This window comes from Pollicipes pollicipes, unplaced genomic scaffold (genome assembly GCF_011947565.3).
Source record: "Pollicipes pollicipes isolate AB1234 unplaced genomic scaffold, Ppol_2.1 Scaffold_4881;HRSCAF=5763_pilon_pilon_pilon, whole genome shotgun sequence".
NCBI classification, from domain to species: domain Eukaryota; kingdom Metazoa; phylum Arthropoda; class Thecostraca; order Pollicipedomorpha; family Pollicipedidae; genus Pollicipes; species Pollicipes pollicipes.
Genome location: NW_023596576.1, coordinates 13,341,652 through 13,366,590, shown reverse-complemented (window position 1 = coordinate 13,366,590; position 24,939 = coordinate 13,341,652). Strand labels below are relative to the sequence as shown.

Here is a 24,939-nt window from a genome sequence, read left to right as displayed (position 1 = left end):
CCGCCGAGGGAACCGGTTCCATGGATAGTGTTAAAATAGATGAGGCATCGTTGCTGATGTACCTTGCGTCGTTCTCCCCGCCCTTGCTTATCTGCGCCCCATGAGTCATGCGTAGCTGGAGTGCTGTATGTATGTGTTGAGAAGCCGTGCCCCGCCATGTTCGCTCAACCCAGTGTATAGAACGCTGGACACGTGACCTCTAGGGTGGCAGGTGTTGTGGGCTTACATCCCAGAAAGATCGCTCGATAAGTTGGTTTGTTCCAAACGGTCGACTGATAACTGGCCATCAAGGGCTCGGGCTGGAAAGGCATTGTCGTGTCGTGGAGCTACGTTGCATTTCTATATCTGTCTGCTGATAATAACTGCTCCAATTTCTCTGTTCTCCTGAGGGGATGGGATTAGGGACCTCGCAACAAGCTATGCTTAGCCTTGGTCTCGAATGTCAAAACCACACGTGCACCAAATGTCGGTTGAAATAAATGATGTCCCAAACCCCACAATGTGAAGCATAGAACACTAAAGATGCCGAGTGTTACACACGCAAAAGGTAATACAAAAGTTTCAATAAGTTACCAGTGAAATAAGTCACAGCGAATCTTTTGCACGCTTATCTAAAACATCGTGAGGCCGCTCTTTGGTTGAAGCTGCCCCACTGTCCCAGCGCCCTGCGTGCGGCGCGATGTGTACCGGGACCTGGAGGGTGGCGTGTTGTGCTTCCGAGACCCGGTGACCTCACGCGGCCGCCGCTCCCGACAGAGAAACGGCGCCGACTTCTCCGTGTTCGTGAACACGGCCAGCGAGTTTGACGGCAGCGACGCGGGCGCCAGGCCCGACGAGGCCGTCTCGTGGGGCAAAATCCGCGTGGACGCCCGGCCTGTCAAGGTCAGACGACCGCGCACCGCTGGGCGCGTTGATGGCCCACAATGTATTGGTTACTCTGTTCAACGTGCATTTCAGTTCTTTGGCCTGACATGCTGGTCATGGTGGTGATTTGGTTGGGGGAGGTATGCATGCCCCAGCTAAACCCGCCTGGTATGTGTTACCTCGGTCCGTAGTGGCGGTCACCACCGCTCCTGATGCCTCTTTCGGTGATCAGCTGCATGACCGTTTACTGGCATACGAGCTTTATTTCGATGCTGCTGCCAGCACCGTTTGCTGGTGGTCTCCACCTCAGTCCATTTTTAGATGAGCATGGTCGAAGTCGCCTTTGGCGTATGCAGTCTGGTGATGTAAATTTGACATGAAAATGATAAAACGATAAAACTCATGATCACACCGTATTGTGGATGCAGTTTATCTAGATATATCGATGCTGTGCTTGCCTTATTTATATTATATTGGGCTATATTTAGTGTAGACAACAGGTATGTGATATTGAGTACTGCAAGATGCACAACACACTATTGCAGATGACAGAAAAAACATACTGGTCACATAGAGCCGGTTGGCACCTCGAATTTCTTCATTTGGATAGTCTATAAGTTACTTAATTTAAGTTAAATTGACCTCAAACGACCCTAGTTCACCCGAAAATGGGAGTTTTGTGCCTAGAATACCTCTGTCCACAGCTGCGTTTAAAAGAATAGACCTAGACAGAGGCGCATAGTGAAGAAAATCATCGTTCTTGTAGGCCACTGGTAGCACAATTTTGAACGCTGAACTGATCTGATCCATGCGGGGGGAACAGAAATGGTCGGAACTGACTCCTCACAGTCTTAATGTTTATTTCCAAGCCCTCAAAATTCGCCTTGACGTGTTAACATAGGTTTTAACTGCTGCATCTATCGGAACGACCTTTTGACCTTTTGTGACCTCGGGTGGCCTCAAATTTGACCCAAGGTAAACAATTTGTGTGCGTTTCTCATGGTTTGACGATACCTTCAAAAGGTTATTTTGTCATAGGGTGTCCGCAAAATGGAGATCCCAGGGGTCATTTTCTCCCCCTCCCCCGCCCCCCCCCCCATCCGAGCCCGGTTGTCTCAGAACCCCCGGCCGGTTAATAAAGTCGGCTTGTATTGCCTGGTGGCAGTCGACTCGAAGATCACGCAGCCTTTCCGCATTCGGAGACGCAATGATCTCACTGTTGAGTCGTGAAGCCCGGTGGTCCTGACGCACCGTCATGTAAAGCTTGTGACGACGCGGCGCTGTGGGCGACGCTGTCCCTCGTGCCCCGCGGACTGTTGGCAGCCGTTCCGTTTCAGGTGTACGCCGAGGCGTCTCTCGTGTTCCCACTACTCGTGGCGGAAACGTTCGCTCGTCACCACTTCAGCAAGGCGCCGTCTAAGTCCGTAGATGGCGGCCTTCGACAAGGCACGCAGCGGGGCCCGGCTGGGGCTCCTCGGCCCGGCCGGACATGCGGAGACGGTCGGCGTCACGCTGCTGGCTACGAAACGATTCGCTGCATTCCTGCCGACCGCTAAGCGCGTGGCGTAGATGCGTGTTTACCGTGGACGTGCGGCGTCAGCGGCCCGGTCAGGGAGGAGCCGGCGCTCATCGTGCATGGCCTGCCGTCGCACCGCCCCGCCCGCCGGGGCGTCCGCCCCCACTCGGCCGTGGCGCGTGGGCGCCCTGCCATCTGTCGGACGGGCGCCATTACTGGCGTGAAGAGGAGGGCGCACGCGTGCACTGTGATTTGTGCAGCTTATGGAGCCGCTGGAGCCGCACGCTGTGCTCCTTGTTTCCTGTTCTTGAGCGTATGTGCTGCCCTTCTGCTGATACAATACAACATGGAACGTGAAACACACCGATCATATATCGGCCCTTCAGCCGTCCGCCTAGTAAGGCACGGCGCGTGGTGAGGCAATCACGGGTGCTCCGCACTCATCATGCATCATTCATGTGGGAGCGAAGGTGGTTCGCCGACACCAGCGGGGGTTCCGTATGCGGACGCAGTAGTAGCGCAGACTCAGCACATCGTGCGTGCGTCTCAGCACACGCGGGACTGGAGACAAATGTGAACTTGTGCGGGCGTAAGCACCGCGAGTGAGCAGTAGTTGCGTCTCAAATTGTGGGTTTCTTGGCGCATGTTTGCTTCTGCTGTAGTTGCGCCACACGACAAGCATTTGACCGGTTTAGGGCCCGCTTACGCTTTCGGTGCCCTCGTCCGTTTCCTCTTTATTTCCATCTGCGCCCAGCCGTTTCTGAAGTCTTCTCAGAGCTGATCTGCAAAGGAGGCCTCTGAGGTTTCCCAAATACCTTCATTGCATGTGCCCCTTTATTTGTTGTAGAGCTCCGTGGCCGCCGCGTCGGTCTCATTGTCGGCTCCTGGCGTCCTGGATGCTTCAGAGTCCGTATTTTAAGTGAGGGAACGAAACAACTCCATGCCCGCCTCCCCCAAAAAACCGTGCTGTAACAAAACATCCCATTTTAGACATGAATGCTGCATGGACTGGCGGCGGTAAAACGCGATTGTGATTGGCATTTACGTAATTGACGCTTCAAAATAACGTAAGTTGTCCAGTGCATTCGCGTGAAACAGTATTCACATAGATAAGATAGTAGTAATAGCCTTATTCCTCGGAGAAAAACCAGGAGATTGGAGGAATAGATTGGTTGATATTTCGACAACATGCCTTTATCGAAACAATAGCGGAAGTTAAGACTTCTATTGTTTCGATAAAGGTAGGTTGCCGAAATATCAACCAACCTATTTCTCCACTCTCATGGTTTTTCTCCGAGGAATAAGGCTATTACTAATGTCTTATCTAATTGATGCTTCGTAATTATAACATGTTTCCCGCTGGAGTGGGCAAAAACTAGGCGAAAAGAGTTTCACCTTGTCTCCGTAAGTTGTGGCAAAGAAGTGAGATGTTGCAAGCAGGTGCTGTTCACGTCTGTGACGGTTCTGCTGCACCCCATTCTGATTGGTTCAATTTCGTGAGCAGCTGTGACCAGAAACAAGGAGACAAGACAGGCTGCGTAAAAATGCAGCAAATCAAGCTGGTGGGTCAACGCAAAATGTTCAGACCCGAACGTGACAAACGTGTCACCACGCAGGTGACATCCAATTGTAAGCGAGATCTGTCCTATTGCCCTGGGATCTTTCGACCTTGTGTCAAATTGCTGTCAGTAACGATACATCATCGCAGGAGTTTTGGAGGCAAACGCCACTTGTCCCTCGGTTCTTTCTATGGAGCATCATTATGCTTATAAGATTTTATGGATCTTGTATGTACCTGAGCGCTCATGCGGTAGTCACTCAGTACTCGTCACTGCGGATTTTCCTGGCGGGGGGGGGGGGGGGGACAAGAGCAACTTTTCATGTGTTCTTCACCTTAACCCTGTTCTTCACCCTGTGTTTACGCCCTTCAGCTGTTGTGTGATGTGCTGTCGAACTAACCTCTTTACAGAGTGACCTATCACGGTCCGTACAGCATCGTCCGTGCCAGTCTATCTTTGACTATCATTATTGAATGCGGGGCACATGTTCCCAAACAACTGCCGTAAACTTTCCTGGCACACCCACGTAATTGCGGCCTTAGCCAACGCAGTCATGTCATTCAGATTTTTTGCGATGGCCCCGAATACACGTCTCATTTCTACGCATCCCGGGCAGGGAGGCACGACTCAAAAATGCTCGCTGAAAACTGAGTCGAGCACGCGGCAGGAGTACAAAAAGTCTTCCGTGCCGTAGTGTTCTGTATCTTATCTTTACGCGCCCCCTGGAGCTTTTTTCTGTCAACATTTATTCACGCATATACTAATTCATTCATTCCGTATGTTTGGTAAGGAGGAATACGTGCTACCGGGGTTTCTATCACCACACAGCCCCGCTCTGTGCACAGTGATGGATGCTTGCCTCTAGCAGTCTATGGGGCTAAAATCAGGCCTTCGCCGTCGAGTCCGCCGCGGCAAAAATATACGCGTTCACTCACTACTTGCTGAAGGCGCGTGCTGGATGGTCACAACATATTTTTGGAGCACCTCCAAAGTTATGCGGTGCATACTGGTAACATCTGAATGCACATTTCACAAAATCAGCCCGATCTTCCATAAGATGGCACACAACCCTTGGAAAATTCACAAGACGGTCTGTGCTTGCTTCTCAGTGGTTTATCACCGCGCCCGCTTTTGAATGCTGGGAATTTCAACCCAGTCGTGTTGCCTCTACCCTCGTCGTTGTATTTATTGACCATATTATCATGGCCACAATACTACAACACCGCACAGCTTCCATCGGAACTACAATTAATGTTGACGTAAATTAAGTGCATTTACAAGGAGCATCATGTGTGTATTTAGCCATATATATATGTATATATATATATACATATACAATATATATATATAATATATATTATATATATGCATGTATATACAATATATGTATATATACATATATATATGTATATACATGCATATATATATATATATATATGTATATATATATGTGTATATATATATATATATATATATATATATATATATATATATATATATATATATATGGCTAAATAGACTTTTTACTCGAAGAATAACCAGAGAAAGGAGAAAAACATGGATTGATATCTCTTTTACGTACGTCTATGAAAATGACTATCAGTAGTGACTACTGATTGTAGCATACGGCATGCTGCATGGAAGGCATGCAGCCAAAATATCAATTCATCTATCTTAATTTTTTGGTTATTCTTCGAGGAATAGGCTTTAGTATTGCCTTATCCACAAGTCATAGTTTGTCAAACACTCAGTGCCGCGACATCTCCGATAGCGCCAGGTATTGCTGGAGAAGTCACCAACACATCCAGTCCCCAGTCCCTACCATCCTCGGTCTACGACCTTACATTTCATACGAAGGTGCTATTTACATGAATCAAGGTCTTCCTATCAATGTGGATCCCAAGATTCATCGTTGCTCGCGCAGCAAAGTGAATATCTGTTCGACGGCCTGACCGCCCCTCAGTTTGTCTCTCCCAGGTGTATGACTAATGGTAGCCCTATGGGCCTGAGCGGACATTCCCAGCAGCCCAAGGCGATCATCAATTATCGTAGAGCCTTCGGCACGCATGCACACTCCCCACGCATGCACACTTCCCACGCTCGCAACGCACACTGTGAACATTTCCGTCTTTTTCTGCATTCCGTCTGACCTGCACGGATCAACAAGCAAAAAACGACAGACAGACATACAAATAGACGCACGTTTCTCGTAGATAGAAAACTATGACAGTCTTGTATAAACAGGGAATCAGTGTGGAAATGCCTTGCCTCTAATACTGCAGCCGACCGTACTCTGCAGTCTGCATTCTGTTATGGGCCTTGATGAAGGGTTGTGATGCCCGGTCACCTTTTGCTAGGTAGGCGGGTCCGAACAGGGACGGACGTGCTATGAAACTAGCCCCATGGATGGACGAATCTGCACATATTTAGTAGCTCATATCAGGATACGTTCCTCGATTTTGTCCTGATACACTTCGACGCCTTTTAGTTGCAAAGTTATAATATGTCAAAGCAACCAACAATAAAGTTCATATTCTACCATGGCGACCGAACAGTCTGGCAGAATTCAAGGTAACCTAGGTGTCGTCACCATTAACAGTTTGATTCACGTCAGAGAAATACGCTCTGTGTATATTCGACACAACTGTTTGTGGAAAATGTGATGTTTATACTTAGAAGTATGTATGATTGCATTAAATGGCAGACTTTCTGATCAGTCACAACGTCGAGGAACAATGTAACAGACATAGGGGAGAGTAGGGAAAGGTGTATAAGTTTCCACTTTATACTTCCTCCTGCTATAACTATTAAGGATACGGCTAGGATTCTTATGTCTCCAGACAGCTAATTCCTGGAGCCTCGTATGTGGCAGTAAAGTTTTGCAGAGCACGTTTTGGTTTTTTAAAACAGTAAAACAGTCGTGTTGTAAATGGCCTCCTTTCAAACGAGATGACTTGCCTCACCCTTGGATAAATTATATGAGTGCTTGATGGGAATCAAAAAGAGTGAAAGAAGAAGGAGGGAAAAAGAGCGCAATGCTTGATGGGAATCTTAAGCTTACGTTATTTTATCATGGAGAAAATTGCGTCGCAAGCAAGCTGAATACGTTACGATTTGGAGATCAAATGTGCTTCCGTGTGTAATTTCGCAAGTTGTCGTGATTGCGACATAACACATTTTTGCCCTTTTATCAATCATTGTTGCACAATGCTCACTTCCGCTCCGGTTACTCCTCTAGGAACGACCGGCATGCATAAGCAATGCAACTGTTGACCCGTTTTCTGGATGACAATAAGTCATTGCAATTAAGTCCTTTAATCATTGCTAATAAGTCTGTCCACCACGTATTTTTGGTGCATCGTGTCACTGAACAACATCTCTTATGCATAACTTATGCAACATGTACTGCCGGGCATCTTGGAAGAACGTTCACGGCGCCCCGAAATCTTTGGAAAAGAACACCAGACGTTTTGCAGTATATCCGATAGAACACCTCTCCACCACCCAATGTAGCATTCATATTGGCCGAATTATGCTGTAAGTCCTCAAACAATTACACCGACAGTCATCGTTTTCAATGCTATGCAAAACAAATCGTCGCACTCGTCCCAAGACGCGTGTACGCATGCCGCCGCAGGCACACTGAAAGGCAGGGGAGCTGCTGTCAGTCAGATCAGGGGTTCAAGGCTGGCATCCGTCGCACAGATTTGGAATAAACTGTCCTGGTACTACTTGGACATGATGCAACTGGCCCCACTTTTCCCTAAAGTACAGACGTTGATTATTGATTACTTAACTCTCTTGCAACGGTTACGGGCTGTTAAGCTCCTATTAAGCTACGGATTGACCAGTGGTAAAAGATGCCCTTATTAACCTGGCATACCTGCCAAGTCTTTTTCAACATGGAACGTTAATGTGTTTGTATTAACCTCGCAATTGGGTGGGGTCAACTTCACCCTCCCCCCCCCCCCCCATCTTTTTCAGCATGCTTTTCGAACGGAGTGGCGTTGGAAACTTTTAGACAATCGTTCGATCTGATTACAACAACGGAGTGTTTAGCCGAAGGCATACATCTGAGAAAGCTTTCTTGAATAGTAAGATTATGATAGCAATTCATGCATTACCACGAATTCCAATCACCTTGGTGAGGTATGACGGTCTGACCGATGTAAAAACCCAGCGTCCTTTTTTAGTTGAGAGCTTGCTTTATGGGGAACCTTCCGATGCTCATTTGGAATTTATTGATAACAGGAACTGCAACAGACCATCTTCCATGACCCACGTAAAAGTTAAATGGGTCACTGACCTGAAACGTACACAGATGAACGCCTTTGTTGATGGGAATTTGCCGTCTAGCGTAATCCCTCACGCTTATTCAAATTAAGATATAAAAGCAATTTGTCAGTTATGTGGTCACCACGACCTTCCAAACAAGGTCAGTGGCTTGGAAAGAACACCAGTGTAATTTTGCTTGAAACAGGAGCCTAGGTTCAAGGCATTCGAGCATTAGAGCTCGAGAGGCATTTGAACACCAATATGGGCTTTTAGCCCATTTGACACGGAGATCACGACCTAGAAACCTCAAATTTTGAAACCAGAGACTTTCACAATCACTCATCAATCAGCCCCGCCAATTGAGTGTTTTTTGTCTCGTAATCTTTGAGATCTCAGGGGGTGAATTGACCCCCACCCGGGCCCATGTTTAGGGAAGCGTTCCGCATTCTACGGGGGTTTTGAGCTGAGACAAGCCATTTCGAAGATTTTTTTGGTTGCAGTTCACAGACCTGTCCTTCTTAGGACCTAAATCTCTCTTATTTCCGAGCTACACGGCCGCAAAGAGGGTACAGGACTATTTCATGTAGGACTATTTCAAGGTCATTCAGACACTGCACGGACGCCATAGGAACGTCGTTTAAGTTCTGCGACTCTGCAGGCCAGATCACGGCAAGGAAGAATATAATCGTCCAGCTGTTCAGATCTGGCGTCCGTGGGCGCGACTTCCAAATATAAGGGACATCATTTGGCTCTTAAACAATGTTAAGTAAGGCGTGCAGGCCTCACGAAGCATGTTTTGTGCTGCGTAATATAAGAAATTGGACACGTTCTCTTCACTTGCTATTTATTAAGGAAATAAAACTTATAACAACTGAACAACGCGATAGCCCAGTATGTGATTATAAGTAATCATCTGAAAATCATGGAGAATAAGCCTGAACACCAAGAGAAAGAGCCAAAACACGAGCAAGTAACGATATTTGACTCAGCAAACACTTCCACTCCGTGCTGATATTGCTCGACGAGTTTGAAGTACTACAGGTAAATGACAATTTTGTACGGCTACTTTGGCAGTGTCTCAACATCATGCAAGCGTTCCATGATGCAATCAAGCGATGGCACACTGAGGAACATTTTTGCTCAATAGCGAAATTTTGGTGTCTAGACCAGTCTGTCCTACTTAAGAGTACCAATGTGAGTTTATTGCACCATACTGACGCTGGCTTTAACATGTTCAAATGTGGAACATTCCCTTTCAGTACGATGACTTTATGGCGTTTAATGCAAATCTCCAGTTCTGTGTGTCGAGAAACTCACCTCTGCATGAGATGAGCGGTGAATAAAAAAGGCCCTCAGATTGGCTTTCTGTCATTAATCAAGGTGACCTCAGCGCGGCTTGCTTGAAAATGAAACAACTGCATAGCCTTATGTTGGTAATGCTAAGCTTTTCCTCGTAAGTTTCTATGCACCATGGCCAAAAAGGGTAATTAATTAACCCTACTGGCACACTATACCAACTGTTTCCTCACGGCCGTCTTGTCTCCGACAGAGATGGTCGGACCAAAGTGGCAAAACAAACAAAAATGCGCTGAAAGAAGCGTATGACGGAAAAACTTTTGTTATTGTTTTTTTTTAGTTTGTCTAACGTCAGCATAAAATGCTACCATAAAACTATGATCAACATTCTAGCATTAATCGTGGTTTTGTGTCGGTGGGACACACCCGCAATTCCATGATTACTGGGAAGAATAACGTCATGAATTTGGAAATGCGTGGCAAGAATTCACTCAGGATCCACTCCCATGCTCAATATGCTGTAACTTATGTGCTCAATCTCACGAGTAATTTCCATTCATAATATAGATGAGCGCTATAGTAAATCAGTCAACCGGAACACATGCGAATAAGCCGTCCATGTATCTATTTACATGCATTCACGTACCTAACTAACACAGAGTCATGGGAGTTATGGCAGGTTGTATTTACACATGTGGTGGACAAAATCAATGACGCATACAGAAAGCAGGCGGTTTAACAACACCAGCAAATCATCGGAGCTGTTGTAAATTGAGGACTTTTTAAATTGTATGGGCAGTGGACACACCTACAATGACATGTTATGCACCGTCAAAATGTTATGCACCATCACAACTGCATTTAGCCACACTTGTTAACCACCAAACACCCAACGTTCCCGAATATTTGAACTACTATGTGTAATCCTGTCTCCCCATGGATAATAGTTAGTACATAGTACAGAGCCTGAACTAGAAAGGTGGACATGTCGGTTTTCCCCTCCAGGGATTTTTAGAGTCAGTAACAGGCTCAGACGATAAATGACTGAACGTCATAGGGGTGAGTGTAAAATAAACTTATGCAGTGGAATATGGGATTCTTGGCCCTCTAAAGGATCCAGGACCAATGCACCCTAGCAGAGACCATGTACGATCTTTACCCTACACGACACACCATAAAGGGCCACTGAGGCGAGCGCCATGGCTAGCCTCCCCGGGCACATATCACGAGCCAGGGTCAGCTACTGACGTGCGTCCCCATTAATAATTGGCGTATAACTGCGATGAGAATCCAGAGGCATCGATCTTGAGCAGGCGCAGGCTCTCCAGCCATGTTAATGGTCGTCACGACAAACCGGAGGCGTCGGGTTGATGTGTGCGGGGGGCCGGAGTGCCTGTGGCCTGCTGCCGGCGACAACACCTCCGCGCCGGCTCCCGCGCCCGCCAGCTCGCGCTCCCGGGAGAGGCGCCGCGCTCGCCGTTCGCCCCCCCCCCCCCTCTCCCCACAGGTAATACGCAGTGGATGGTTCGTCGCTGCGCGGCAGGAGACCGAACTGGACGCAACATGTTATGTTTGACGCGTGTGACCATGTTGACGTTACCATGTCACGGTGGATCGTGTTCGGCCCGTTTCTGCTCTGTCTCCTGCTCGCGGTACCGACGGCCCAACGCCCTGCGGTAGTCTGATCCCTGGCCTGTCCGATCTCTGTGAGAGCGGCCTTCTGCTTGTGACGCGCCGCGTCGCGCCTGACCGGGCCGACCCTTGGGCAGAGCGCCGCCACCATGTCGGACGACGAGTTCGACTTCGACGCCGAGCTGGCCGCCATGCAGCAGGAGTCGTTCGAGGAGGAGAAGCGGAAGCGCGAGCAGGAGCGCCAGGCGGCGCAGGATCAGGAGCAGGCGGCGGACGAGGCGGCCGCGGAGCCGGAGGAGGCGGCTTCGGACCCGGCCGATCCGCCCACCGCCCGGCGAAGGGACGGAGCCCGCCGACCCGCCACCGGCCGGCGAGAGGACGCAGCCGGCCGGGCCGCGGGCGCCGTCGGCGGCGGTGGGAGCGCCGCGGCTGACGTCGCGGCCCGGCACCATGACTGGGCGCAGCTCGGCGAAGGTCCACCCGGCGCCGACGCCGGCTGAAGGGTCGCCGCCGGCCGCTCAGCCCGCCCAGCCGACGGCCAAGAACGACCCCGAAATGGGAAACATCGAGGACCAAGGAGAGGAGCAGGAGGAGCCCGAATGGGCGCAGAAGTGGCTCTCCACCCACAACAAGAGGGAGAAGCTTCACGCCTTCGCGCAGTACATCCAGTGAGTTATCTGCCGGTTCGCCTCCTGCTGAGCTTGTAATGGTTGAGTTTAGTTACAGGCCCGATCAAGGACAGCTACAGTTTCCATGTGCCAACATAGCTAGGTTGTTGAGACTTAGTGACCCCTTCCAACTTCTTGCGCGTCCGATAGTATAATCTGTTGGCCATATGCATATATATATATATATATATATACGCAAAGGGAGCCCAACAGCTGTTTTTGCAGGAAATGGTGTGCCATCTGTGCAGCTACTCTCGAGGGGCTTCAGATACCTTAATTCTGCGCTAAACATTTGCTTTGTTTTCAAGAGTAGAGACACCCCAGTGCATCGATGAAATTTTTATATCTATCCGTCTAGCAATGATGGATACTATATTTCCTATTCTATTTACTTCCCGCTGTTCTATTTGTTAGTCTTTTTGCCTCCCGCGTCACTTATTCACTTCTCTCTTTAGGCCGGTCGTCAGCCAAAGGCCAATGTGTCACCCTTTTCCATTTATCATTTGCGCTAGGTACTTGCCTGTCGTCTCCTTCTTTTGATACGTCGGCAGGTTAAGCGATCGGCGACACGGGGCGTAGTTTTGCGCAGGCATAGGCGGACGAGCCGGCTTTCCAGAATCAATCTGCGGGCGGTTGCGGTACAGGGTGTGCGCGTGGCGCGTGCGGGAAAGGTTGCCTTTAGACCTCTAACAAGATCATAAAGCGCACACGTCGGTTAAACAGGTAGCGGGACAGTCGAAACTACTGAGAAACTAAGGCAGCTTGGCTGAGAGGCCCCGCGGAAAGACAAGGTGACGATACAGATTGAAATACCGGGTTTATTTGCCTCCATTCATGACGATGCTTGTTATCCCTTTATAAATGCAGTCCAAATGGTTTGCATGCTTGCAAGGGATTTCACCGGGTTTCACCGAGGGTAAGCTGGTTGGCACCTAAGCTAGTTGGATCCATGCACGACTACGCAACAACAGCGCATCCCGCGATTGTGCGCCAGCGCCGACCTGGCCTCACTCGCGGCCGGTGTCGGCAGGCGCGTGCAGGACCTGGGCGAGGGCCCCGTCAATGACCCGACGCCAGAGCAGCGGCACGCCACGTCCTACTGGCTGACGCGACGCTTCTTCCTGGACCGGTGCTCCGCGCACGGCGTGCCGCACATTGTGCGCCACGACGGCCTCTGTCGCAAGCTGGGCTGGATGCTGATGGTGCTGCTCGCTCTTGGCGGGCTCGGCTACCAGGTGCACGGCACCCTCACCGAGTTCCTCGGCTACCCCAAGAAGGTCACCATCGAGGTGGGTGTCTGCCCGCGCTGCGAACCGGACGCCGAACCAAACGCGAACGTGAACTGTTGACGAATGCGGTATGTGTTGGAAGATGCTGCTCATCGGCCCGGCTCGTCGCGAAGCGTTGGCTATTCATGGCGGTCAGTTGGCCAGTCTAAACGCATAGCTCACGCGGCGACGCGTTGGACGGAACGTTTCAAGTTGCATGCTTCAGCAGGGGCTTCACTAGGGGAGGAGCTTTTCAAACATCACGGCTGATGACCACTTTGTCGCAGTTTGATGGCTGCTCAACATTCGTCTCAGTTACCCACTGCACGTAGTAACCCACGCAACAGTGTCACTTACGATGCATGGCTGCGGCTGGGTGAACTCAGCCTAAATGACCTTAAAGTAGGATTTATTAATCACGTACGGATAAGATTCACTTCACAGCCGTGTGGAGCCTACGCTGAATTAAGATTATTGTGAGGAAATATGCTTCTCTGATGGCATGCCTCTGCGTTCCAGGTGCTAGAGGAAACCGAGCCCACGTTTCCAGCTATCACAATATGCAACTTTAACATACTCAGCGTAGACAAAATGAAGACCTTGGAAAAATACCGGGAAATTGCGGACATTGAGAGGGAGATAACTTCGCAACGCCGTAAGACCAACGACCCTCCCCAGTGTGCTTGTACCAGACTCAGGCGTTGCGGCGATATTATTACGGCAGAGCTGTAATGACAGACAACGAGCAAAATGTAATGACAGGAACATCTTTAGAAATCAGTCAAAGTAGAGGGTCAGACTACACTGATTTCTTGGTGAACAGGGCGCCCGCAACATGTTACTGCCCAGCAATCCACTTCGCAAAAGGCCACTTCCAGCGTTCAAGGAGAAGGTGACCCAACGCCCCCGCGTCCTTCAACACACTGCGAGACAAATGCAAAAGCTGCAATTAATTCGTGTTTGCACTAACTATCTGAAACCAGAATAACGAAAACAAACTGGAAAAGCTCAAAAACTCATCTTTTCCTAATTTATTTTTCCCAAAACCCTTCCTGGAACGCCTAGGCGCGCCATTTATTTGGTTTGGACGAAATCCATGGCACAGACTATGAAATACGAATCCATTATCTGTCGGATGATAGATAATGGTATCGTAATGTACATACTATAATGCAATAAATCAAATGAACACATGAATAATCAAATATTACAATAAACTAAAAGGAACGAATAGGACAAAATGTAAAACGTCGGTCAAAAAACGTCCCGAAATATCAGAAATAAGGTGTTGGTTTTCCCCATTTTGCTTTTTGCATCCACCCGAGTAAAAAAAGTTGCTTCCGGAAATGCAGCCCGTACCGCACGCAACCGGATGTCGTTTTCTGAGATTAAATCGGTCGAGTGGTTCTCGAGATCCAGGGTGGGCAGTTAAGCCCCCTTAACCATTCATTTATTTTCCATGGATACAAAAATATGATTAAGGGGTGCATGCAAGCCTGCTCCCTGAACGACGGAGCTGACTCCGTGAAGACGCATGTGAAGATGTGTTATGCGCTATGGAAGATTTGCGCTTGCATTGTTACTAGACGCATCCAACATCATTCATAGGATGTCCTGGCCGATCCAAGCCCTGGCTGGCATTCTTTACACCCTAACGAAAATCATTCGGTAATCGCAACATTCATTGCATTGCATTCATTGCAACATAACAACATAACAGTGCATTTGATTGTCTCTGTAGTTCACCTTTTCGCCGCAACGAATGAATGAATAAAAAAAGAATGGCGGCTGCCGGACGCTGGCGTCACACGGCGCGTGCGATTTGGTTTCGTCACTCAGTTAAAATACTCGCCGCCGGAAACGAAGCAATCAACCGGTGGCATTCTGACTGCACAAAATTGTGGAATTGCAACCGTTGGGGTCTTGCTGACCTTTGGGCGGAACGGTGCACAGAATACCGAACAAACAGGTGGCAAACATGTGCAAGGAATCGGTGTATGTGATAGTGTAATTTCGATACGACGATGGCAACAGTTTTGGCGACAGCGTATTGTATTCAGCACCGTTTTTTAAACGCCCGCACTCCCGTCTTTTGCGACGATTACTGGCGCCACCGTGCTTCGCACAAGCTTTTCTGGCCTCATGCAACACAAATAGTGCGTTGATCGACGTTTTGAAATTGGATTCGTGCCTCCACCCGTTGTGGCTCTGCCGAGATACATATCAACTATGTATATATATATATATATATATATATATATATATATATATATATATATATATATATATCTCTCTCTCTCTCTCTCTCTCTCTCTCTATATATGTATATATATATATATATATATATATCTATATCTATATCTATATCTATATCTATATCTATATATGGAAGTATAGTCGGGTTGATATTTCGGCAACGTGCTTTTATCGAAACAATAGCATAAGACTTATAGGACAGATATACAACACTTATACATTGCATATATATATATATATATATATATATATATATATATATATATATATATACACAAATATATAGCACAAATATATATATATATATATATATATACATATATATATATATATATATATATATATATATATATATACGGCGAAAACCATTCACCCCGCGCTGCCAGTCAGCCTAGTTAACACTATATAAGATATATGCATATTTGTAGATATATTTTGTGATATCTATCGAAACAATAGCAAAAGACAATAGAATACACACTTCTGCTATTGTTTCGGTAAAGACATGCTGCCGAAATATTGACCCAACCATATCTCCATTCTCCTGGCTTTTCTCCAAGGAATAAGGCTAATACTGCTGTCTTACTTATGTCAATAATATTCCTCTCTAACGCACTGAACAATTTAAATAAGAAAAGAAGGGACTTTATAGGCCATTTAACATTCGAACTTAAAAGAGACTGGCGCACAGCTTTGAGCACAGGAAACGCCGTGTTGGGTTTCCTTCTAGTGTGAGGTCGCTCCCACTTATTTCATAGCTCGCAACGTATCCGACAAGGCGCCCCAACTTTTTGAAATAAAAGAAATAATTCGGACATAGCGCGAGTATCTGCAGACCATATGTCACCGGCTACGCTTGCTTAAAAAGGGCAAATCCGCACCTGGTACAAGCTCTGCGCAGGGACGCCGAGGCGCCGGCCTGCACAGCTGACATCGAGCGCCGAATAGAGATAAGCCCAAAGGATCGGCGACGTAGCTTACAAAGACTTCAACGACGGAAAATATCAGATTTATTCTACTCTGTACCCGGTCATAAAAACGAGGTGATTTAAGCCACAAGCTTACGCTTAAGACCTTGGCCATCCCGATCGATACAGTACACTCATGGATCTCGGGGAGGCAGGGTATAGGACCAAGCCTGGATTTCGTGCTTAATTCGCCGTATGATAATTTTTAATGTGTATTAAGTGTTTGCGGTCTCGTATGTTATGTGCGGCAAAAGTTATAGGGACCCGTTTAACTGATCTCTTCAGCACAGGGAAATAAGATCACAGTAAGAAGAAAACGTTGGGACTGCAGTTTTCGCGGAACACGTAATAAGTCATCGTTCCCTCAATCATGTCATAGCAGTGCCATGGAACGGTAAGCCGAGAATGGGAAATATGTATACATATATATATATATATATATATATATATATATATATATATATATTTGTGTATATATATATATATATATATATATATATATATATATATATGCATCTGCGTGTGTGCGTGCGTGTGGGCGTGTGTATGTGCGGGTGGGCGTGCGGACGTGTGTACGTGTGAGTGTGCGGGCGGGTGTGCGAGCGTGTGTACTTGTGTGTGTGCGGGTGAACGTGCGGTCGTGTGTACGTGTGTGTGTGCGGGCGGGAGGGGCGGGTACTCGTGCGGGCATGGTGTGTTTGTGTATATGTGTGGTTCATTTATATATGACACATCCCGTGCATATGGTCCATGTAATGTGCTACCTTTTCAGCTGTATTTTGACAACTTTTTCTTTTCAGTTGATTGTGCGGCATATCAAGACGAATTCAACGGCTTTACTCGTAAGTCATCATCCACTTCTGACCTCTGCTGGTACCTAATATCCGAGAGTAGATGCCAAAAGCTACCGCGCTAAGACAATGCCCCCGCCTTCCAACAAAACTTGCCTGACAGCATTGAGTGCTTATTCTGAATTAGTGACATTTCTGAAAAGCAGTGAATCTGGTCGATCCTGCGCATGCGTAACAAGCGTAAACGCGTAACATAACGCCAGCTGCCTTGACAACGTGTATGGGTTCCATTGTTCTGGTGGCGAGCTGTCGATGCGTATGCGTACAAGCGTAACATGCCGCCAGTTGCCTTGACAACGTGTATGAGTTCCATTGTTCTGATGGCGAGCTGTCGACAGCCATCCATTAACACTCCTGGTGGCCGGTTAAATACGAAACCGCTCTGGTGTGGGGTGTAATGTGATCCCCGTAGAAATTCAATGCCTAGAAATCTAGAAGCACCAAATTTATACGATGTACAGGCTTGCATGTCAAGCCACTTGTGTCAAATTTCGAGGTCCCTTGGTCATGACCTTTGGGTCAAATAAGGTCAGACAAAGTCAAACTACAGATAGGTGTCTGAAGTTTTCTCAGACCTCCGTGTGAAAACACCTTTAACCTGGAAACCTCTGCTAAGCAAAAGGTTAGTGGTGTTTGTTTTGCACCAGTGACCTCATTTGACCTTGAGCAGGCCACGGTGACAAAAAACCTGTTAGATTGTGCCGATTTTGTATTCGAGGAAGTTTTAAGGATTACGCCATGCTGCATGCTCGAGAAAACCACAGGCTAATCCGAGTCATTCTGGGTCAACGACACCCCCTGACCTCCGAGCTTAAAATAACGCATTCTTTACATAATACAGTAGAAGTAGCCTTATTACTCGCAGAAAAGAAAGTAGAGTGGAGGAATAAATTGGTTGATATTTTGGCGATCGATCTTTGTTTATTCCCCTAAATGTTGGTGTCCTGTAAAAACTGTGACTTGGTGTTTACAAAAAAAAATTGAGTAGTATCATCGGCAAGCAATTTTTAATTCTCTTCTGCTATTGTTTCCATAAAGGCATGTTGTCGAAACATTAACCAATCTTTTTCTCCATTCTGCTGGTTTTTCCGAGGAATAAGGCTATTAATACTGTCTTAACGCGATGCTGACCTACGTGAGTTCAAGAAATTAGAAATGAGCGCCAGAAACAACGCCGAAAATGAGGGTCTCAAGGAGAAAAATACACCTCGGTTTTTACCTCGACCTGACCTTCATACCTAACTAAAGGTCAATAGAAAAAGTCGTAATGCAAAGATCGATTGTCTGGTTGTGACAGAAAGTACATAAAAAATGAATGGCCTAGCCTGACAATCCGTGGCCACATCAGAGTAAACAACTCCTTATGAATTGCTTTCGCTTTAAGTGATGGCCTGATTTTGACCTGTCATAGATCAGTGATCTTACAAGATACACCTAATTTCTTAATACAAGATATGGGCTATTTAATTGCCTACAGCTATACAATGTGTAGCGTGGCTGTGCTTTACCGTTTGCAAGTCATGTTGGATAAACGTTCGGGAGGGGGGGGGGGGGGGGGGGGGGGTAAATTGATCTCCACCTGATCGCGCAGTAGTCCACATTTATGTTTGGTTTGAACTGAGATAGCCATTTTGAAGATCACTCATTGCGGTTCACAGCTATGCTCTTGTAGCGTTACAATGGGGTGCGTGTCTTGTTTTTTCTTTTTCGCTCCGCGATTGTCCTCTCACCTAATGACCCAACCTAACCTATAATGTCACCTGCCTGACGTGTGGCCCCGACGCGTGATCCCGGCGCGCATGCGTGTTCTCACCCGGCCCGTGGCAACCCCATCTTATCTGGTTAGTTGCCCTTAAACTGGCAATTACACAGCAGGACTCTCGCACCCAATTCGAGTCTTGACTGAGGCAACAGGCGACAGAGGGAGAGGGAGGTGACGAGTCATGAGCGAAGAGAGACGAAAACGGAGGGTAGACTGCAACGCCTCAGCTGACTGTCCCAGATTCTCCGTTCACATGTTGGTGGTTGCGGTGGTCGAGCACAGGCTTCCCCGTCCACTGAGGGCGCCAGAGCCTGCCTCCCGCCTCCCGCTGAGTCAGTGCTTGTCCTCGTGAGGGGTTCTCTTGAATGTGACGCTTCCGCGGGTTTTGTTTCACCAGCCCCTTCTCTCAGGCTTCTGTCATCAGTTACGTGCGTTTCCATTCGTGCTCACGTTCAGGTCCGTTTTGCGTGCGCTCTTTCTTGGCTCAGGGGCCTCGGTTAGCGATTGTCGGCGTGCCGCTCGGTGATATCTGGCCCTGAGGTTTTGTTTTTTGCCATGGTGGCCACTCCGTACTGGTTGGCTCGGGCTCGGGCTCGGACTTTGAGCCTGCCCGTGGGGCAGTTAGTGTTAGGTTGTTAGGTCGTGTTAGCTTGCTCTGCTCTACTCTGCTGCTCTGCTCTGCATGGACCCTTCTTGGCCGTCCTGCGGCGGTCCTTGGACCCCGGTGCAGCGCGAACGCGAGCAGCATGGCCCGTGTCTCCACCGGATACCCAGCTCCCCGGTTCCTGTCCCGGACATCCTTTTTAGCATGTGGTCGTTGGACGCAGTTTCGCCGGCGATCCGGTGTTGTCGACAGGGTCGCGACCTGTGCGCGCGCACGTCCTGCGCGGCCCGCCGAACCATCGCTTTGTACCTGCTCCAGGCAGCGTCCCAGTTGACTTGCAGAGCAGGAACCGTAACCGGAAGGGGAGGGGGAGGGGGAGAAAACAAGGGAGGATGCAATAGGAATGATATAAACAAAAATAGATGCACACGAGGTGGTAGTCAAAATGTAAGCCTCGCATTACACCTTTCTTAAGGTTCAAAACCCTTTTGTTTTGGGCCTGACGCCCGCGTACCTGTGCAGACTATAAAGTGCAGACAGTTTTAAAGTCACTCCGACATTCATGACGCTATGCAAACGTCAACCAAATCCTGCCATTCCATTGGCAATGCGGTGCTCAAGGCCAATATATAATATGATCATCGCATTGTTCATGTCTGGCGAACGAGAACAAGACTCGGGGCATCAGCGGTCGGCCATTTTGATACATGGAGTCCAACTTTCAAACACAAATTACATTTTGATCTATATGATACAGGGATTAGGGTAATGGCACGAGTTATGACCAAAGCCGGACTGACAATTTAATAGCTTGACCCTCGCTCTGATTTCGGGTTTTTTACTGATAAGGTGGATGCGACCATCCTAACGTTTCCTAACTAAGAAAGGTAGCGTATCAAAAAAAACAACAACAAAAAACACAACAACAGCAGCAGTCTGGGATCAACGAGATTCCGCGATTAGCAGTACTTAGCGTGTTGCTTAGTAAGTAGTTCATCTCATTATGGCAGGTCAATGGTTATATTTCCCCGAAAAATGCAACACACTTAATCTAAAAGGCGTGTTTCTTGTTCAATTCTGAGTACAATGGTGTTCAGTTTTATTACACATTAGCTGTGGCATGAGAAAGCCGACTGATGTAGATTCGTTGATGGATGCCATTCGGACGGTACTGCCGGCATGAAACAAAAACGTTAATAAGCAGATATCATACTAGCACGCAAAAGAGCAAAAAAATCAGCCGTACCCGATAGCATTCGACCACGCACAAAGTGCAAAGAATCTAACGACGCCGTTACAATATCCTGTAAGGCGTGGCCCTACTCAACAACACTGATAGTCTCAGCCGATCCTGGCGACTTACAGGATTTACAGGATTTACTCGGGCGTTTTTTGTTGCTGCATCGCTACGGTTTCCTACGAGCGACAGCGACTTGGTGTGCCACCGCAACTGATTCTTCGCACGTTCGGCTGGCTGGTGGGCCTTGGCTGGCCACGTCGGTCACCGGTCGTTGGTCGCCAGTTGTGTGGCAACGGCTTTTGGCAACACCGCGTGGCCGAGTAGAGGAAGAGGGGGGGGGGGGGGGGGGGCGGGGAGCAGACACGGCTGGCGTTGAGATGCTTTTGTGATGGTGCGTGGCGTTGGGATGTTGCTTTCCTTTAGAGAGAACGTTCCACATCTGAACATATTCGAAGCAAGCGTCAAATGAAATGACTTTACGTATAGCTATAAGTATAATTTTTAATGAAAAGACTGCTTAAGACAACATAACTTTTTATCTAGTTAATATGTTCTTCATGACGTCATTACTTGATTGCGTCATTGTACCCTGTTCAGCATTGCTTGAGAGCCAATTAACGGCCGTTATATCTGAAAATCGTGCTCACGAACGCCATATTTGAACGATTCAATTTTATTTTTCTTGGCCTTGATCGCCACGTGGCTAATGGAATGGCAGACTGTGAATGGCGTTATTATGACGTCACGGATGCCTGGGTGAGCTAGAAATCGTCTCTATGAAATAATCTGCACATCTTTGGGGGTATGTAGTTTAGAAACTTAAGCTTCTAGGTCTTAAGATGGGTAGGGTTACCAAGTGCATTGAATGTAAGACGGGCAGGGTCGTGAAGTCCATTGGTTGATCTTGAAGATAGCTAAATGAACTCGAAACCCCATACAAACGTGGAATACTCCTTCAAATGTGCGGACTTCTTTCTAGGTCACACGTGATATCTTTTCGCCAAAATAGTTGGAAAAGTGGCAGTTTGGAAACGTCACCGTTCTGCCAACAGGTTGACTGCAATACCTAAAATACTCGCAAAGATAACGTGCATTGCCGTGCAGACACGTCAACCGGCGCTGCTAAAACCTAACGCTGTAGTTATGCTGACCACACTTGTGATGTGGCGAAATGTGTGGTGGTGTGTTCGCTTGCCATGTTCGAATATGACAGGTCAGATAGAGCCATTTGGCCCCCGGCTTGATGGCGTCGGCCGGGTGCTTGGTGGCCGGAAGTCGCCTTTGCTGGGTGTGGAACGATAAGGTATTTGGGTGCTATTTGGATATGGACCCGAGACAAAATGGTTCCGCTGAACTTGCAGTACAATCATTGGGTGTGGGCTTAAAGTGCTAGTGCTGTAATAAGTGCTGTTAAGCACAGAGTGCTATCCAAAACCGGTCCCAGCAAAATTTTCGCTTCTATATTGTTTCTCAATTTGTGTCTTAACTGGACCTGAAAGCTGAACCAACGACGCCCCCCTCCCCCCTGTGCGGAAAAAGGCTACCCGATTTTGTTTTCCCGTGAGGCATGCCAGCAAAGAAGTTCACGTCTGAAGGAAAGCAATGTTTGGTTTGCAGCCCACCACGGGCAGCAGCAAAATGTGAGTTGTCATGAGAGAGTCTCCACAAGACTGGTGAAGCAGTGGCGTCGATATCGCGTTTGAGTAAGAGGAAACGTATGGGGTTACGTTTAGTGGCAAAGCAAATATTCAATTATCGAGTGACTTACCCTGATATTCTGAAGTTCACAGGCATGGCAGTTATTTGAGGAAACAACTTTTGGGTCTCGGGGGTCAAGGTGGCTCTCCGCACCTCCCCCCCCCCCGCTCCCATGGCAAGGTGACTGCGCGGAAGGAACGAGGAAGGTGTGTTGTGTGATAGCCAACTTCCGACTACACCTTCGTAATATTTGAGTCAAAAATATTGAGGCAGCCAAGCCAACATTGGAGTAACTCAACAAAGGGGATGCAGGACCCTCACAAACATTAAGCAAGACCCGCGTCTACGAGACGAGAAGTTTCATCCTAGCAATTCTCGCAATTGCTTTTATGAAGCCATTTAATGGCGCGTTCGTAAATACAAGGTATAACAATTAGTTCCCCACTTCACGCTTGTGCGGGACAAAATTGCCCCACTCACAAACGCCACATAAACAGTGATGTTTGTTTGCCACGTAAACAGTGGCTAATCCCCGATAGTGATCTGGCAAGCGCGTGTTGATCCAACCAACCGCGCATCGTGCTTGCAACGACCACGTTACGTCGAATCGAGCCTTACGGAGGTAAGTTTACCATCATGGCAAAGTTGCGTTCACAATGCCAGCTTGACATAACGGCCGTTTGCCGGGCGACGGCCGCCCACCGCGCCAAACGGCACCGCTCCTGCAATGGGCGACGTGCAGCGAGGGCGCTTCTGTGCTTCTTTGTTTCTGAGGGCGCTTCTGTGCCAGTCGATGGTCGCCCGTCGGCAGCAAGCCGCCCGAAGGAGACGGAATGTTACCACCGACGGTCTCCCACAGCGGCTGGCGACAGCAGTGCCACATGCTGGGCAACGGCCGCCGGCCAGCGCTGAGCGGCACCGCTCCTGCATCGGGCACTGCTCCTGCATCGGGCGCCGCTCCTGCATCGGGCAGAGCGATGCCGGCACGCACTCTGTGGACGGGGTGGCCTATACCGCATCTGGCATTCCCAGCGCAATGACCTGAACCGTGGAAACGCCGAAACAAACCCGTGCAAAAAAACATAAGAATAGGCTTTTGAGGCCTCGTTGCGCTGTACCGATGGGATGCAAAGTTAGCCAAGCAAAGCAAAGCCTCCCATTAGTGGGATGCAAGGTCTCTGGAGACTGTGAGAGTTATGGGTTATTGATAGATCAGTGGTGCCTGAACAGTGTCAATGTACATAAAAACACGCAATAGGGCGCTCATTTTTTGCATCCGGGCAGCCACGTACCAGCATGGCGCCAAACGGTTACTTTTGCAACAAGCTTTGTAGGCCATTTGACAAATTGTGTAATACAGTTGAGTATCGAACGCTATCAATACATCCCCAAACTTATTTTTCTAAGCAAAAACTTGACACCAAGACATGCTCAGCTTTCGTGTTGCAATGCTCTTGTCTTTTGTTGATTCCAAAAGTTTTGTGTGGAAATAAGTATGGATGACGTTCAGAAATTCCACCAACGGTGTCGACAACCATCGCTAAGGCAACGTTACCATTGCGTGTTGAAGCGCGCTGCTTTCGTTCACCGCTAAACCCGGGACGTGCTCCTGCCCTGGGTAAGATTCTGGTGAGACCAAGGCCTTGTTGGGACCTTGATGTTACCAACTTACTTTTATGTTTGTCGGTGTAATGCAAACGAACAACTTGCAGGAAAACATCGGATGGATGACATGCAGATGTCGTACCCTTGCCGTGCGTTTTAAAACTATTTTCGGCGCGTCCGGTGCCGTTAATTTTAAGCCCACCGCATGGGAGAAACCCTAGGGTAATACCCGGGCACGACTTCCCATCCGACGCTCAAGACTAGGTCATTGCCCTTCCATCCGACGCTCAAGACTAGGCCAATGCCGTTCCAGACGGCAAACGGGCTCGGCGGAGCTACGTTAGTCCTCATCGTCCCAGACTCGAGAAATTCCCGATGGTGTGGCAGGTTTGTTGCCAGCCCTGACACCCAGCCAGGAGTGCTGAGTGTGAATATATCATTCCACTTGTGATATAAGCAAAGCAGAGCCATTACATGATGTCGCAGTTTGCTAGATGGCTAAATTTGCTACGAGTTCTTACGCAAGTTCGAGCTTGCGAGCTTCGAAGCAACTTGACGAGTTCTCTGTCAAGTCCTTCGTAACAAAAAGCGTGCGACGAAGACATCCGGCGCTAGGGTGAGCCGATGCTCGTGGAGCTTGACGCCCGTGGCTGATACGAAATCCATGTTGGGAATCACAATCTGAGACATCGCGCAGTAGACGAGTTCAGAAGCATCTCGTTTGCGTGCTTGGGTTGGTGTCAGGGCGTTGAGTGACCTTGGCATCGCTGGCTCCATTGTTCGACAATGGATTGACGACTGTGGACGCGTAAGGCGATACCGCAGATCGGGGAAATGTGACTCAATCAACGTCAAGAACTTCCTGAGATAACCCAGC

General features: G+C 48.2%; 1 protein-coding gene across 1 annotated transcript in view; it reads left to right on the top strand.

Moving 5' to 3' along the window:
- The window catches only part of LOC119100008 (uncharacterized), a 45,999-nt gene that overhangs the window by 9,974 nt on the left and 11,086 nt on the right, over positions 1 to 24,939 (top strand). The window lies entirely within an intron of this gene.